This window comes from Eucyclogobius newberryi, unplaced genomic scaffold (assembly GCF_026437365.1).
Source record: "Eucyclogobius newberryi isolate DKJ021-1_F unplaced genomic scaffold, fEucNew1.0.hap1 SCAF_20, whole genome shotgun sequence".
In the NCBI taxonomy this organism is placed as follows: Eukaryota; Metazoa; Chordata; class Actinopteri; order Gobiiformes; family Gobiidae; genus Eucyclogobius; species Eucyclogobius newberryi.
This window is the reverse complement of record NW_027315835.1, coordinates 13,574,062-13,588,018: the sequence shown is the minus strand read 5'-3', so window position 1 is coordinate 13,588,018 and position 13,957 is coordinate 13,574,062. Positions and strand designations below refer to the sequence as shown.

General features: G+C 38.0%; 1 protein-coding gene across 12 annotated transcripts in view; it reads right to left on the bottom strand.

Moving 5' to 3' along the window:
- srcin1b (SRC kinase signaling inhibitor 1b) overlaps positions 1 to 13,957 on the bottom strand; it is an 80,138-nt gene that overhangs the window by 51,743 nt on the left and 14,438 nt on the right. The gene's annotated exons all lie outside the window — the stretch shown is intronic.

The following is a 13,957-nucleotide window of genomic DNA, read 5'->3' as shown; positions in this document are numbered from 1 at the left end:
CTCCGCTACATCAGAAGCATCCCACATATGTGTCAGGATCAGTCATGGTAAGCTGACACAAATGGGAGTGATTGCTTGGTGCTGCGGGAGCAGTTTAGTGCCCCCTTGTGACCAATGAGACATAAAACACAAGAAAAACAGGTTAAACGTAAGAAGGCAGTGAGTTACAGAGATCATGTGGCAGAAAACCGTGTATTTCCTTTTCCTTTTGAAGTCACAGGCTGTAACAATTAGTGTGAAAAGGGACATTGATCGTTATTACAATGCTTACACTTGCCTGGAGGGCTGCAGTTGGACAGCAGAGGGAGAGGATATTGATTTACAATCTATACACAGAAAAAAATTAACCATGTGTATTATCGAGCTGGAGATGGGGGAGGTACTCTGTGTTTAATATGTGTTTTTAGAACCATAAAAAATATTAGATGATGTTACCTAACCCAATGTCCTATTAATTTTCCCTACAGAATTTCAGAATAAAATAATAGGTAAAAACCCCATAACTTTATTTAAAGTCTGAATCTGAAACTTTATAAACAACTAAGTTATTTAAATCTTTAGCTAAATTTTAAGTTTTAAATGTATTTTTTGTACAGAAAAAAAGTTCCACATAGCTAGTTAGTCTCCATCGTGTCTTAAACATTATTTTGTATTTTCCCCCCAAAGTCTGTGGTAAATAGGAAATGTACTTTGAGCCGTTGACGCTCATATTCCCAACTGTGAGGCACTGCTAAGTAATTTAATTCACAATACATGCAGCGGCTCCACAATGAGAAAGACACTTTTTATTAAGTAATGAAATATATGGGCTAATTTGGCTATCTTGTATTTATATACATTTATATGAAGTTTTTTTCTCATTATGGATCAAATAAATAAATAGATACAGTAAAGAAAGATATATTGCACAGCTCTACTGAAAACTACTGTATACCTTTGACATCGACTAAGAGACAAGGGATTTAGACGCATTTCGACACTCCTACTTCTACCCACTTGAATGAATGAGACGTTGCGCTGGCCTGAACTCACCCTGACAACAGTTGTATTTGGGGTGTAAACTGTCCAGGAGTGATGGGGGAAAGTGGTGCATGCCTCTGTGCATCCATGGCAGGGCTATAGGAGAGAAACAAGGCAACGGTGTGATTAGGGGCTGTCATTTTAATTTATGTGGAGCCTTGAGCAGACCCTGGTATGTGGGGGAGTGTGTATGTGGGACAAAGGGAGGCAATATTTCAGCAGGAAAGGCGAGCAGGACTGGTCATCTGCTGCAGTGCACACTTTGCTGTTACACGCTTGTACTTGGAGTAGTGGCAGCTATTAACAGGGCAGTAATTCAATGCAACAGCAAGCTACTATTTAGCCGAAGATGTCATGACAATAGGCACTGACCCAACAACAGCCTGAACACTTTCCGTTGGGACACTGACTTATGGTGGTTTAATAGAAGCTCGTAGCTGATAGTCATTGCCAGTTTAGTTCAATATATTGTGGGGCCTTCCTAACCCTAACAATGTTCATTTCCACAGCGTTTAACCAATGTTCACTAGCAAGGACCACGGCCACAACAATGGAATATGAAAGAATGTTTATTGATAATAGGGATGAAGGATTGATGAAGGATCGATGATGGATCGATGATGGATGATGATAAATCGATGATGATGATGATGATAGTTGGCTGGGTAGAGATGTCCTGGTCCAAACCCCGGAACGTGCAGTAAGTCTCTCGCCACAATAAAAGCTCGAGCTACTACTGTTTTTTTTCTGAAGAAATCTGCAAACTTATGATTGTGTCCTCAAGAGAACAGAGACAAAAAGAGATGCTGGAATAGGCCTGTAGAAATAGGGCTTCTGGGTAATTAGAGGTGTGGTTAAAGAGTGGAGATGTGGTTGCTGGAGGAGTAAGAGGTTGAGGCGTGGTCCAGATCCTGAACCTTAGTTAACGATTAACATCGTCAACAACATTTAAATAAATATTTTGGGAAAATAAAGTTTCTGGTATACATTTCCAGTTAATTTGTAAAATTGATGGTAGTACTAGGATATGTACTCTTAAACATGCAGCAAATTGTCACTTATTCCAACTCATTTTTTGTCATACCAGGGAGTCTTCTTCAGAGTGGTCACCTGTGATGTGTCTTGTCAGCTTATTTACAAGTATTGTTGTTCTCTACCAGGTAAGAAAACAGCGGGGGTGTGCACACGAGCAACAAAACCATAAAAACAATAAAGGAGACCAGGATTAACTTAAATCCAACATTTCTGACCATTAGAAAAGAAAGAACCACATTATGGACTGGGAAGAAGCCAACATCATTGGGATTGAGGGCAACAAACATCACCGCTGGATCAAGAAGCCAATTGAAATATTGAGACCACGGGACAGTAATCAGGGATGAGGGGGAATTTTTACTCTCACACACCTGGGATACCATCCTAAAGAAGTCAGACAGCAGATGGAACTGTCATCCTGCCTTTACTTGTAAGAAGACAGCTCCCAAACCTGTGTAAATCTGCTCGCAAGACACGTCACAGCAACTGCGCATGACAAATCTGGAGAAAACTGCAAGTGAGCAATCACAACTGCCATGTAAACAAACAATGCAGCAAACTGACTGATGATATACTTTATTGCATTATAATTATGACTACAGACGTTTAAATTATAGTGGTAAAAATGCCTGTTGCCTAGATGCAGAAGATGTGCTCATAGTAGCAGTAGCAGAAGATAAGATAAGATAAGATAAGCCTTTATTTGTCCCACAATAGGGAAATTTCAATGTTGCAACACAAAGTAGGCACAGAAATAAATAATTATAAAAAAACAGATAACCTATAAAAAACACTATTATAGAAAAGCTCTTATAAAACTCTTAAACTCTTTAATAAAAAATAACAATAGTAACACTCTTATTTACAGCTGGACAGAGAATATTGCACCAAGATGATTGACATTATGTATTAAGTATTGCACATGAATATGACAGTGTTGCACATGAATATGACAGTGTTGCACATGAATATGACAAAAGTTAAGTTAGTACTCGTTTCAGTTGAAGTAATTGCCATAATAGTAGTTCATGCCATTGTCAGTGAACAAAATGAACAAACTAGGAATTTGCTTCTTTGCTATGGGGGCAACATAAAGCGATGAATAATAATAGTTGCATACAAACAATAATAAAGTAAAAGTACAAACTTTAAAATTACTCTGGTTATAGTTCACCGCTTGTACAGCTGAAGTGATTGTCAAAGCTTTATTTACTTTTATAAACCTCAAGTGACGGCTAATTTAAACTACAAATGCTAATTCCCTTTACCCTCCACATTACTGGTGCATACATGTAGCAGCTTCAGTGTTTTTCCTGGTCTTGCTTGTCATTAGTGCTGCTGGTGATAGTTAATGGGCTGCCACCTCTCTCAGCTTGCTCCTGGCACCTCCTCTGTTATTACTGCCGCAGCCCAGGCAGTTCTGCAGATGAATTGCTCTCTAATTTTCTGACTTAAGTCACATTGTTGAACCCCTAACTGTGAGGTCCCTGTAGGGGAGATGTCACGTTTCATCCCCACTTACACACACGGGAACTTTTTATGCATGCCACGCCAGTAAAATGTAGAAGGAACCTCTGTTATTAATAATGAAACCATAGCTCAGGTCCAGTCTGCACACTGACAAATTATGATTCTAACAGCATGGATTTGAGGCATATTTGCATTTTCTTGTCCGATCTAGTAGAGGTGCAGACCCCATCCAAGGCATTGACTCCCATCATGCAATAGGGGAATTCTTGTTCAGGGGTTAAATAGTATCCTGGAAAACATTCAACTTTTAACTGATCTTTCCTCATTAATATTTGGGTGTTGTGTTCTGTTCACGTCCACAAACTAATAATTATTTCTTAGGGATTTGCTCCACAAAATCACCATGTAGCCCTTTTGGCTTTACATCCTTTCAAGTGACAACAATCATGTCTACGGAGTTGAATAATGGCCCCACGTTCTGAAGCAACATGAAAAATGTATTTCACTTTTGATTATTTATACTGGCAGAGAAGATGCGAGTTTCATGTAAACCAGGTCCATAAATCTGAAATCTAAACAGCATTTTCTACCATAGAATTGCTTCAGCTCAACAGAGAGAATCTAGTCTCCTTCACTATTTCCATATGACTAACACGGATAATCGGCAAAATCTGTCCTGTTTAGTAATTAGGTTCTTTATCAATACCTTTCAATTAAAGGCGTAATGGACGATTTTTCGCCTTTTTGAGAACTCAAGCGGAAGTGCGCATGTGCACTCCCCCCGTACATACGCGCACAGCAGCCTCACTTCTACACGTGCGTTTGTTTATTAGTGCGATCACATCGCATCTCTCATCTCTGTAGATTTCCGTCTCTTCTGAGTCAGCTCGAACTGTCTTTCTCCGTCTTAATTTTGTCCCGTACACTGAGGGAACTATATTATGATAGATCCATGCGCTTAGACACACGCGGAAAGGTGCTGCTCTCCTGGGGACGAGCCGACGAGGCTGCAGGTGAGCAGTAGGTGCGTTCTATGATTGATATGTGGCAGGACTAATTGGCAGTCCACGCCACGAGGAAATGAGACTCAGATTTGGGCCAAAAAATTGTCCATTACGCCTTTAATATTTGTCAATATTGATTAGTATCTGGATATCGTAGGAAAAAGTCCTCAAATTGTGGCATAAAACGGGAAGCTAAAAGCCATGACTATTATGTTGTCTTCATTTTTATTGTGAGAAGCCTAAACAGTGGTGACTGATTGTCATTGTACCACTTTGATCATAACTCAGCTCAGGACACGGCCCAAAACGACCGCCTCTGGCCTCCTCCAAACATTTCTCATTACAACAGTGCACAGTATAGGTGTGTGTGTGTGTGTGTGTGTGTGTGTGTGTGTGTGTGTGTGTGTGTGTGTGTGTGTGTGTGTGTGTGTGTGCGTGCGTGCGCGTGTGTGCGTGCGTGCGTGTGTGTCTAGGCTGGGAGGAGAACAACCTTGACCGTGCTGGTCAGGGTCTGTTTGACACAAACCATTTTTTACTTTTACGGTTTCATCGTAATCGAGACCTCATCATTTGCAGCTGTCAGTCCCTCAGTCAATTTTATTATTTATTTATTATTTATTACACATTGTTTGGTATTTTGTTTCAGCTTTGGTGCACATATGTAGGAGATATTCTACACTTTTGAGAGATGTACGCTATTTGGCTTAGAATAAATTCATTTCAATTAAGTAGATCTATTTGCTTTGTTAAAATCAATTTGTTGTCTATACAAAACCAAGAATATAACCAAAAAACAGGATTCAATCAGACAATTGAGTTTTATATTTTGTTTTATGGTGAGTCGAATATCTGCAGAGCACTGAACCAATCATCCATAGAAGTATCCTTGGCCGTGAAACCCAACACAAACCAGAATGAAAAAAAGAATTTCACACACTGTCCCAGAATGGAATCAATAACTGAAGTGGTCCAAAGCCCGACTTCAGACATCTTTAAGAGTTGTCTGGTAAAACTATGACAATAACAACTCTGCGCAGGCTCTTTCTCTCTCATTCTTGTGCTATCCATTTGGACTTTTCAGATTACACAACCAGAAGCAGAATTTAAAATATCACCGCGCAAACAAACAGTTATGCTTATTCAGGAAGTTAATTGAGATACATTAACTATTCATTTGCAAAATTGATTGATTTGGAATTTGGAATTTTGATTAGACATTTCTGCAATGTTTTAGCATCTTCCTTGCAGGCCATAACTAAATCTTCTCACCATAGGCTTAGGTTGCATTCACAGTTCAACAAGCACCAAACCAGGACTAAACCAGGAACAAAACCTGAAACTAAACCTGGACTAGACCATGACTAAGCCAGAACTAGAAAAGGACCAAAACAGGTCTACATTAGGGCCTCACTGGAGGAACCTATGTAAATTCCTGTCCATAACTGACTGTACTCTTCTCTGTCTACTCTCTCTTAAAGGACCATAAAAGATTCCTGCATCAATAGATTGTCTGCCCGTTCCCATCTTCTGCGATAAATCCTCCACGCTTCATTGGTGCTGATTCATTCATTTATTCATGCATTCATTTTGTATAATCTCAATCATATTTGACGTAGAAGCCGATGGCATCCTCCCAGCTCTTTCCTTTCGCCTCGCTGTCTCTCCATCATGAGGCTCCCAATTCAACTGAGACATTAATTAAGAAGAAAGGCAGAGTGAGTGAAAGAGAAAACGCTCCTCTATCCACAAATTATAATATCCAGCTCTCCAGGGCACTAGAAAATTAAAGTAAAACCCAAACAAGATCAGAACACGAGAGCTGAGCAAGCTATATTTGGAACAAGCTCTGCCTCTCTCTGAATATGAAAGTTCTACAAACTGTTGTCAGCAGGAGACACAGGAGACAGAAAAAATCCCAGACGCATTATGCAGGGGTTAAAGAAGCATCTATTCTAACATAAACACAAAGGTTAGTTTTTATACACCAGGACAAATTGATCACCAGTGCTAAAAATCTGCTGCAAAGATGCTACTTACTTAACTGAAATATATATATATTTTAAGACAAGGATTCCAAACTGATGGATCAGGACATGATCAGGACATGACATGCTTGAAAATTCAGCTTTCAACCACCAAACAGGACTGATTACTGTATTTCAAATCACAATTACTTATTTAATGTCAAAATTAACCTTTAATTAAGAAAATGTATATTGATCTATACTGACCAGATGGATTCTCAAGAGTTTGTGAAACAAATATTGCAAAAAGGTTAGTGTAGAAGCTTTGGAAAACAAGCACAAATAATTCGAACATTCGTTTGTTTTTGATTAGAACATTTTTGTGATTGAATAGAGTGATAATTTAAATCATGATTATAAATAATTAATTGCACAACCCTGTCACCAAATACACTTAACAAAAACAATATAAAAATAGAAAGAAAGGACTACCAGAGCAATTCAAAACATACTGTACTCTATTAAGAATTATTCACAGGAACATAGGGCTCCTTGGGCTGCAGTAATGATAAGACCCGACACCACTTTGTCATAGCACAAAAAATGTATAGATCTGATTTTAATGTTCATTCTCTGGTTATTGCATCTGGTAGAAAGCTATTTGTAGGAGAGAGAAAAAAGGAAAAAAAAACATAAAGACAGCCTATTTTTGTATTTATTTAATTAACTGACTGAACATGACGATGGAATATATAAAAGTCCATATAAAGCCAACCCCATTGCCCACAAATAACCTTTCAGCCATACACTCAACACCATTTATTTCATGAACATGTTTTGACCTCAGCCAGCTCGACTATGACAGAAGGCACATCTGTCAGTCTTTGATTTGTCTAATCCAAAACTAAGTGAATTCTCTCAATTTAATTTTCAGAAACCAAAGAGGAGTCAATTATTCCTGCCAAGTTCATCAAGGGTCCTTCCACTACAATAGTCCTCACTTTTCATGCTCAAGTAGCACACTCACCCTCCATAAGACAAACTAATGAAATGGAAAGATAAAACAGACAGTCACAGAGACACTGCCGCAGCATTTTGAACATTTTGTCGCCCATCACAGTCTTCTCTGACCTCCAGTTCAATTTCCACTCATCTATTATTCATTCGGCGCAGGAAGATTGCGAAAAAAAATAAGTTATGATCGTGTCTCAAAATACCAGGTCTAAAATATCTTGAACACACAGCCGGGAGACAGTACCCAGAATTCCCGGAGTGCAGCACAGCGTTGTTGGGAGTATTCTCTCTTGTCAGTGCTTGAGCTCTGGGCTGGAGAGTGAACCAGACTCAAGAACAGCTGAACCTAAATGTGTGAAAGCGCCACGGGCAACACAGTGACATGTGATTCTGCAGACGAAAAAGCACCGATCGAAGGAATCAGAAATATGATGGAAATGAACGTAAACATGACTAAAGGTCTGGCTATGAACAGTTATGTTTTATGGTGCCTTGAGCTGTTGTGTTCCGAGCCATTAGCTGAATAGACAACAATAGAGCAGTGTTCCTCAAACATTGAAGTACTTCAAGCTTTTAGTCATTCTAGAGTTACAATTACAATTTTAGTTAGTATTGCTTTAAAGACAGTGCTTTAAGATCAGGTTTAGTCCAGATTTAGTCCTGGCCTTGTCCGTGTGGTACTTTAAATAACTTAATATATTATGATCTGATTGTATGGTGAGAAATGTTGTACTTGTAAATGTAATGTACTCAAAGCTACATTTTGTGTTTAGTGCTGCACAATGTATCACAATCAAATTTAAATCGCAATCTTACTTTGGTTTAAGCTGGCTGCAGTTATTTTGATAAAAGATCGTAATCTAATTCAAATAACTGTCATTTTGTGGGAATTTGAACCTGTTTTGTTCAAATAATCTCCAATTTGATTTCAGATCACTTTCCTCTAGTCCCCACAGATCCCACTCAAGTTTTCCCTGACTTTCTTTCCCATAAAAATGAACAGGAAAATGTGATGTTCTCATCACATACTCAAAGTCTGAGATCAAAACGGCGCATGCTCAAACTAAACAAAAAAGAATACATAATGAGTAAAATTATCCTCTGTCTCCACTTTGAAACCTTTGTGTAACACGATTCAGAGGTCAATGCAAATCATATAGGCATAAAAATATATATGTGTGCTGATTTGTCGCAGCTGTTGCCTCTATTGTTACTATGGAAACATTGACAACGTCCAAGTACGCTGTGCAAAACAAAGGGAGCTCTGCTGGATTGTTCACTGGATTCATAACACTATTATTATTGTGCTCATGTTGTTATGTATATGCATTGATGTTGCCTTTATGTTTACCACCAATGTAAATGTTGTTGTTGTTGTTGTTGTTTGTAAGGCAAGGCAAGTTTATTTGTAAAGCACAATTCGTACACAGTGCTTCACACAACAAAAATTTAAATACATGACAGAAATCACATAACAGTCATATGCATCTTGTATGTTTGGTAAAAAGTTGACATATTAAAGAAGCGCTGTGCAATAAATCACATTTTTATGGAGATCACATCATAATTCATAAATCAGTGATCAGCTTGGGTCCACTGCCATCTCCTGTTGGTAAAAGCATGTGGTTTGGAGCAGAGTTCAGACTTTGCAAAACATAAATGTGTGTTAAATGGCACTGATTTAAAAGCCTGTATTATTTTGATACATTTTAATTATTAATATTGAAAGCCATTATTATTTGTTTAATAAGACAAAATTTAAAATAGAGACAGTATGAGGGGCAAAAATATTATTTCTCTAGCTCTATTTTAAAGACCGCTGGAAACAATAAAGATTGATCTTTGCACTCTTCTCTTTTATGTAGCTAAAATCCTAATAGTCTTCCTGAAGATGTGAGACAGGCTTCTACTCTGACAATGTTCAAATATGTTTAGCTGTGCATATGACTAAAATGATTTGCTTTGCACTCTTCTCTTTTAGGTCTTAAACTGTTTTGTGATTTCTGTAATTTCTGTTACTTTAATGCATATTTTTCTGGTTGTGTGAAGCACTTTGAATTGCATTTTGTACAAATTGTGCTCTACAAATAAACTTGCCTTGTCTTGCCAATAATTGAAAAGGCAATACAAATGTTCTGGGATAAAAAACATTTCCAAAAGATTGTAAGAAAACCAATACAGTATATAATATATGACATGTTTTGTGAAAAGTATTTTAGAAAAAGTGAAAAAGCTTCTCCAACCTTCTTTGCTCGGTACTACATGTTCTCTATATAAAAAATGCATGTGACAGAGTTTTTAGGGGCCCCTCCCTGCCCTTGGTTCTGGCTAAACTTGTACGAGAATCAAGCAACGCCAATCGGCAAATCTCTGCACATTACACTGTTAATTGCCAATGGCACCACAAAACCATGTTACAAGTCAGATCTATAAAGAGGCAACCCCGCTCAGTATAATAAGAATCCATATGTTTCAAGGTTTCGCAATAGAAAAATGCCATAGATTAAATGAAAGCTATATAGATATACATAATGCCATATTTATAATTAAGGCAAAGCAATGACTGCTCGATGGAGACAAGCAGACAGCACTGTATAGTACTACTATAATACTCAGTGCACCTTTTCTGTCCTAAAAAGCAATTGTAAAGTTTTTGTATTGAGAAACTTGAGTCAGTTTTTTGTGGAAAGGGTATAAAAAATATTCCAAAATCTTCTCTGAAAAGAAAAAAATGAGTTTGAGTCCTGCTTGTTTAATTCACGACATGTTTAACTTTACTTTGGACTTGTCACTGTAAAAAAGTATTTACAGTCTGGCGCTCTGAAATGTTGCTTCCCTCTGACGCAGCAGAGAGTAGACTCGGCGCTGGCACTTTCCCAGAGTCCACTGTAAGACTGATTACAGCACATTAATAGATCTGAATCCCTGACTCATCCACTCCCTCTGTTCACTCAATGATACCAATTACTCACCTCCAGGACACAGACTGCACCAGACAAATACCCCAAATACCCCTTTGTAATTAACAGGACTTTCTTTGGCCTGACTGGGACTGCCTTTTTATGTCAAAGGATTGAAGTCGGATGAAACTAAAGGCAGAGACGCTTCCTGTGTCGTTAGGAAAAGTGTTGGACCACGAATGGGGCACAAATTATTCTAGGCATTGCTTGAACACTCTCATTAATTTTCTGTCAGCTGTGCAATGTATTCATAAAAAGGGTTTCAAAGGCAGACATCTGGACAATGTTTTAAATCACTATTTACGCAGTGTTTAAAGCCGGAGAAGGAGGACTGACTTTATAGCCTAATGACAGGTCTATTAAAACGTGTTGTGTACAGTGTATTTGAAGAGCAGAAGTCAACGGTGACTTTAATAATTTAAAATCGATTAAAATTGTAGTTGTCCAATTTTTTTTTTTTTTTTTTTTTGCCATATTGTGCAGCAATGTGGGCTTGTGGCTGCACAATCTGCTGGAAATCCCAATTTTTATTTCCGTTTACATCAACTAACAATACGTAAAACCCATGGATCGGCTTCTAGGAACATTTTAATTTTTTTATTTGATAAATTACAATAAATATATATAGGTTTGAGTTTCCATTTTTCAATTTGCATTAAAAAAAAAATGTATCTTCAAAAAAAAAAAAAGAAAAAGCCAGAGTGTAAAATGGGTCTTAAGACGAGACTTAAAAGTCCGTTCAGAGTTCTAGGGTTGGGAAAGTTCCACAGTGTGACATTAAACTTGATCTTATTGGAGACAAAGAGCTGACACCCTCAGGCCAAGGCACAGGTCAGATCTGTGGAGAGTGAAGGTAGGTTTAGGCTTGACGTGGTGAAATTTTGCCCGACACGCCCCCTCGCGCTCCGTCCGTGCAGACCTGATTTTCCACTTTGGCGTTCGGAAACGTTTTTAACTATGCGGATGGGTCGGCGCGGAAATGAACAGGAATTCCTAGCAGCTAGTTCAGATTTCTAGTTGGATTTTAGCTGTTTTTTTAATCCATCTGAACTAATTTGGTAATTTTTTGTAATTTATTTGTTCATAGTGTATTTTACTGAGCTAATATTAATCATTAAATGTAAAGTGTGGTAATTGTAATGAAATGTGTACTTTTATTATTGTTGTTACGTATTCACCTGCCCAAGGACTGCAGATGGAAAGTAGCAGTGGCTAAATCTGGTGCAAATCATCTTTCCTCTTGAAGATTTATGATTTTGTACATGGTCCCTGACAAATAAAGACTAAACTAAACTACTGTTGACACCGCATGAACCGTGCGCAGACTAAAAATACTGCACAATCTTCTCTGCTGCCCTCGCCGCGTCTCATTTCCGTGCGCAATTTACATGCGGGAAGTATAATCCAAGAATGCATGTTGCTGCAAGTTGTTGTTTTTTAGCAATAAAGCGATTCCAGGCAAAGCTATAACATCTCACACAGGTGGCAGGCCCCCAACCAGAAATGTTACATAGTACACCGTGGATTTGGAATGAGATCTTTTAAGTGACACCTACAGCATGTTTGATTGAGGCCTCTTCAAGTCTTGCATGTTTATTGTGCTATTGTTTTAATATAACAAAATAGGGAGTAAAAATCACTTCCTCTATCAAAATTGGTCTTTGTGTAGTAATCATTTTTGCTCAATCAGTTTTGTTCACAGCAGAAGTTTAATACAAAACACAGGTATAACATTCTGTGTGTCTAAAACCCCATTTTTACCCATCTCTTTATGGTTTTATGGTCTGCTCCAGATTCTACATGTTGGTAAATTGATGCTTGGAGTCTCCCAGAGCTCAAGGATCAGCAGATGTCTGAAGTTTATTTCCCCCTCCCTCAAGCAGGCCTCAAAGCCAAATAGCATGCGTTATAGATCCAATATTAGACTCCCCGAGATCTGAAAATGTTAAACTCTCCAGGGCCCTCTTTTTAAATGTGACGTCTTCCAGCTGGCTGGAATGGTCCGCTTTTGGCCCAGGCTTCCCAAAACGACAGCCAAAACAAAGTGCCATGATTTGTGTAAGGCTTGTGTTGATACAGTGATAAATTGTGATGTTTAGTGACCGTGTAGCAGCTCTGGCGGAGAGGAAATGCCACGCGAATACCACACGATGCATTTGTGCTATAAATAAACCTGGGTTTATTAAAGCCTTCAGTGTGTGTTTCGTCATTTTTACTTCATGTTGGCGAGGATTCACACAGGATGTCTTGATATGGAAGAGCATCAGAGGAGAAAAGGGACAGGGAGTCATCTGGCTAAGCTAAAATGACTTAAATGTATGCTAAAGAGAAGATACAGGACATATACTATACATATGTACCAGTTTGGAAAATAAGGTATACTATTCTATATCATAGCTAAACAAATAATACCTTGACAAACATTCATTCTTACAGAGAACGGTGTAACATCTCCTCCGCAGATCTGACCTTTATTGTGCCCTGGTGGTGAACCTGGTCTCCATGGAGATAGATAAGTTCAATGTGTCCGGGTTGAAAACTGCGGCACCTGTTTTCCGCCTGCCTCTTTTTACGGTGCGTCATCCTTTAGAGAGCTGCAGTTCACCTTTTTTTTTTTATTTTGCCAAAGTATGTCACTGATTAAGAGCGGGAGTTCAGAGCGAAGCACGCAAAGAGCAGTGGGCATGTATTGGTGAGGAATCTGGGGATCAATGCAAACAGAAACAGTTGCAATGAAGTCTAGTCTAGTAAGAGAATAAAGATTACCGGTACTCAAACATACATGAATCACTCTAAACGCAACTTTGAGAGGTTTAATGACAAGGGGGAACAAATATGAATTAAAAGCTCCTAAAACGTTATTATTATTTATTTGTATTTATATAAATGAAGTAAACTATAGGGTTTGAACAGAAATTCTCAATGCCAATATGGTTGTTTAAGATTTTCCATCAAAGTGGATGGAAAATAAGTACATTTTAACCAATAATAGAAATACAAATCCACATTTACCAATGAAAAGCACATTTTGTATTTAGTTTGTAGCTTCTGTGTATTGTGCAAAAAGAGAAAAGCTGTATTTTATTTAGTCACTCTTTTCTCTTTTCTACACAGATATTATTAAAAATATGTTTGATCAGCAGCTTGACAGCTCATTTTAAACACTCTTTAGCATTAATATATGCAACACAAAACATTTGAGCTGCAATTGGGCCAAGTCTGACTTTGAAACCTAATGGCCATGATTCATTTATAAAATAAGTTGTGAGACAGAGGCTGGGTATTTGTGTGCATAAACATCAACCAATACGTGGCATTACATTGGTAGTTTATATCAGGCTAGACCGAGATAATGAGGAGATTCTCAAATTCATCCTCCACTAAAGACGCTAAATCAATTATTATTTTCAGAGCATTGTGCAATTTAGCTATTTATTTTATAAGGCAATGCAAAATAATAGTATTCTATGACTTCTGATAAACACATTGA